We start from the raw sequence: 4,801 nt of genomic DNA, 5'->3' as shown, positions 1-4,801 counted from the left end.
ATATATATATATATATATATATATATAATCCAGCCTTGCCATTTTCTTTCATTACTAAGGATGGTGGAGTAATACGAGGGAGATTTGACTGCTGTTTCTTGTAGGCTGACTCACCTCATACAAACTCCCTTCTGGGCTTGTATGGTGTTGTATGTAATGTATATTGCTGACACAAGGGAGCACACAGTATGGCATTCATCATCATCACATCATTTTAACCATGTTTGCTTGGGTCAGATGGAATACATTGAGGCATATTCTTCATGGTTGGATGCTCTTCCTGTCATTAAACCTCACACGTTTCCAAACAAGGTAATATTTTTCTTTGGCCAGACATGTTTTCATGGAAGACTGGAAATGAATGACCTTGTATGTATGATGATGGTTATCACCATTTCCAACCATCATGCGATGTCTAGAAAGGGTACACACAAACACAAACATACACCCCAATCCTATATATATATATATATATATATATATATATATATATACATATTCTTTTATTTGTTTCAGTCATTTGACTGCGGCCATGCTGGGGCACCCCCTTTAGTCAAACAAATCAACCCCAGGACTTATTCTTTGTAAGCCTAGTACTTATTCTATTGTGTCTTTTGCTGAACCACTAAGTTACGATGGGCTTCTTTCAGTTTTGTTTACCAAATCCACTCACAAGGCTTTGGTTGGCCTGAGGCTATAGCAGAAGACACTTACCCAAGGTACCTTGCTGTGGGACTGAATCCGGAACCATGTGCTTGGGAAGCAAGCTACTTACCACACATTTATTTTAATAACCAAGGATAAAATCTTTATAAGATTTTATGAAGTATTTCTAGCAGGTTGCTTGTTTTGACAACGTAGTAACCCTTTTGTAGGGTTGTATGGTGTTGCATGTAGCTTATCCTGCTGACACAAGAGGGCAGCACAATATAACATTCAGTGCTGATAAAAGAGTGTTCAGCTAAAACCACGAAAATCATCCTCAACATCCATTTTCCATGTTGGCATGGCTTGGTAGCAGTTGGCAAGCGGGAGAGCTGCAGTTGTCTATTTTGGCATGATTTCTACAGCTGGATGCTCTTCCTGACACCAACCACTTAACAAGAGTGTGCTGGGTGCTTTTTACATGGCATGACACAGATGCGATTTACATGGCACCAGCACCATCAGGGTCGCCAAGGATCTTGTCAGACAAAGACCTCTTAGCTGAGAGAGGGAGTGGAGCCAAAGGAAGTGGAGCCAAGGGAAAAAGTTGGAGTATGATAGAGAGACAGAGACAGCTGTCTTACTACAGAAAAAATACTTGGGTACCCAAGTAGAAAATAGGTGGAGGAGAGAGTTAGGGAGAAAGAAAGACAGCCAGAAAAGGTAATTAGTGGAAAGCTAATTAACAATAAGTTAATTGAACAGCTCTGGCTGATTAGACATTCATTGGAGACAAACATTCTTCACATTTCTACTTGTTACATCACAAAATCCTTTGGTGGCATGAATATCTCAGCTTCACTGTAAATCCTCAATGTAATTGAAACCAGTTATTGTACAGCTACATTGTGATGTGGTCACTTAACCTGCTAGAAATAGCAGCTAAATCTTGCTAAAAATTTTGCCTTAAATGAAGAATAGATTGAACAATATATATTTTTTTATAGATATTTTGAAGATAGTTGCATAAAGAAGCGCCTAGCTCTACTTGTGGAGGGTACTTATGGAAGGGGTAGACTCAGGAAGACGTGGGGCGAAGTGGTGAGAAAGGATCTTCGGATGCTGGACCTCAATGAGGAAATGACAAAGGACCGGGAGTTGTGGGGATTTGCTGAACTTTATAAGGCACGTCAAGCAAAGTAAAACCAGTCTTCCACACATTCAGGTGCTGGTGTTGTGTTAATGCACCCATGCATGCTAGTGCTGCATTAATACATGTGTTAGTGCTGCATGAATGCACCTGTGCTGGTAGCATGTAAAAAGCACCCAGTACATGGTCCGTTAAGTCAGGGGTTTTCAAACCTTTTGACTTGCGGACCCCTTTATATTTCAGGCTTTACCTTAGGGACCACCTTATAAATGCTTATGAAATTTATACATAAATATTTGCTTAAAATAACATATATTTTTACATTTATTTATTTAACAGTATTTAACAAAATAGGTTTATTGTCAATTAAAAGATTTCGATTAAAAAACATATATAAAATCAAATTGCCCATAAAAAGTATTTGCTGTCCACGGAACCCCTGTCTTGTCCTTGCAGACCCCCCTGTGGTCCGCGGACCACTTTTTGAAAACCCCTGCGTTAAGTGGTTGGTGTTAGGAAAGGGCATCCAGGTGTAGAAACCATGTCACAACAGACTGATGGTGTCTGGATAGCTCCGTGCTAGCCAGCTCCATGTCAAACTGTCCAACCCATGGAAGAATTTCTTTTCTCTCTTACACTCTGAAGATGAACTTTGTCCAAAACATTGTAAACGCTTTTCTCAGTGGTAGACAATCTGTAAAAGCTTCACACTTTATATTCACGCACGCATGCACTTCCTCTTTCTCTCTTTTCCTCTCTCACTCTTTTCCTTTCCCTCATTTTTTTTCTCTCTTCGTTTCTCTCTCTCTCTCTATCTCTCTCATTTTTTCTGTTTTCCCTTTTTCCTTTTCCCCTCCTTTTCTCTTACTCTACTGCATATCTATCCATCTCTCTCTTCATCCATCCATCCGTCTTCCACTCACTCTCCACACACACACACACACACACACACACACACACACACACACACCTATACAAACATAAATAGATAACTTGTGTGTAATTAATTCTCCCACCCCACTTCCTCAATTGACCTTCATTAAGACAATGTTTAGTTAAAAATAACGACCACATCATTTAATCACAGTCATTACGTGGTCCACTTTACAAGCTCATTCTCTCCCTCTCTTTTCCCTCTCTCATACACACTCAAACATATACATACACATACACATTAGTGTGTGGGTTTTAAGATAACAAGCAATTATTTTAACGAAGATGACAATGATCAAATCAAACATTTTTACAAACATATGATGAGATTAGTCGTAAAAATCACACCATTTCTTCATTAGTCTTGTTTGGTTGTTGTTGTTATTTATTTTGTTTTCTTTGTGTTGTTTCTTGTGGTCTTATTCCTTGGTTTTCATTCTTTATCTTCTCATTACTCCTATTACGAAGATAATCCATTTATAGAGTTATCTATTCAGATAATATTACTTGGAGCATATTTATTCTACTTTAAATGATATCCATTCAAGTGATAATTAATTATTTAAGGCTAGGAAATCATAAAAGTATGTGTATATATTTTAACTTGGGTATAGGTTGTTTGCTAGGCTGACTACACATCTGGGCCTGGAAATATGTGCTTTAAGAAATATTTGTCTGCATTTGAAGATGGTGTTTTTCTTTTTTATTTTTGCATGTACACATTTTGAGCTGCATTATTATATTATTATTATATTTCTCTGCCAGACATATGTTGCATCTTGGTGACCAATGAGAATGACAGTCACCGACCTATGAGTCATTGCATTATTCTAAGGTTGCTATGATAAAATCTTTTATTCTTGAAATATTTGATAAAATGCAATATGTTCATAAATAAGAAAGAATATAAGAATAAGGTCATAATGCAACATTTACTGTAAACAAAAGCCACAGCAAAAAACATATCAAATAGTTATTTTATCAAAGTATTAGGAAAATTATATATAGTGACTATATATAAATTGTATATAATGATTACATATATAACTGACCAGATAACAGAAATGAAAAGAAAGGTGTTTAATCCATTAGTTGACAGCTGTTTCATAATGTGTTAGTTACATAAATGATACTACATCATCTGTTACACATATAGAAATGAATATATATATGAAACATACACATACACCCATAAATATAATTGTGCTATAACATTACCAGACTACACTTCAGAAATTTTCATGCCAGGTTAGCACCATACTCTGTTATAACTAGCAAATAATTTCCTTATACAGCCATGGACAACAAATGTGTTTGGCGGATATTACAAGTGCTTGTATTAGATACATGTTTGATGCAGACGGCTGGGCAGTTCAGAAGCTTGCTTCTCAAATATGTAGGTTGGTTTGGGTTTGAGTCTCACCATGCAGTGCATTGTACAAATGTGTATATACACATCTATATATACACACGACACCCACATATTTATAAAAAGGAACAATTAAATACATCATGTAATGCCATATGTTACCGTCGCACTGCTGTCGGTCAATTACCTTGAATCAATGACAGTATATTTGTGTTGAATATAAACTTGCATAGATGCTGTCTTGACGACAAATAAACACTCTAAATAATGATAATAATTATTTCTTTTATTAGCCACAAGGGCTTACATAAAACAGCATAAAATGATGTGACACAACATAAAAAACAACACAAGATGAGACAAAGGGTTTTACAGCATGTAAACATTTGAAAACAATACAAAAATTAAACATGAATCTCCCAATAAGGGAGATGATTTAAAGGTCCTTGTGGAAAACCCCACAAAAGCCACAGGTACTTGATCAACAGGGCAAGAGCCCTTCTCCTTTTATTTCTTCACAGGTGTACACTCAGAATTGGTCCTTTCACACTGGCCATTCTTCCAACATTCACCCACCTTTCAACAAACTTGCTAGATGACAACACTCTCCTCCTCACCCCAACTTTCCTCTTAAAGTGAAACTTGAAGAAGTTGATGAGGATTTGACCAAAGAAGAAAGTGTCTGTCTTTATCCCTTTCAGACA

The 4,801-nt window shown here is 36.7% G+C and overlaps 1 long non-coding RNA gene across 1 annotated transcript in view; it reads right to left on the bottom strand.

Moving 5' to 3' along the window:
- LOC128250427 (uncharacterized) overlaps positions 1–4,363 on the bottom strand; it is a 12,250-nt gene extending 7,887 nt beyond the window's left edge. The window contains exon 1 of the long non-coding RNA XR_008266445.1: positions 3,947–4,363. This is a non-coding gene — a long non-coding RNA (uncharacterized LOC128250427). The remainder of the gene's footprint in view (positions 1–3,946) is intronic.
- Between the last annotated feature and the right edge of the window lie 438 nt (positions 4,364–4,801).

Source organism: Octopus bimaculoides, chromosome 21 (genome assembly GCF_001194135.2).
Source record: "Octopus bimaculoides isolate UCB-OBI-ISO-001 chromosome 21, ASM119413v2, whole genome shotgun sequence".
In the NCBI taxonomy this organism is placed as follows: domain Eukaryota; kingdom Metazoa; phylum Mollusca; class Cephalopoda; order Octopoda; family Octopodidae; genus Octopus; species Octopus bimaculoides.
Note: the sequence above shows the minus strand (reverse complement) of the source record. Positions and strands in the feature narration are given on the sequence as shown.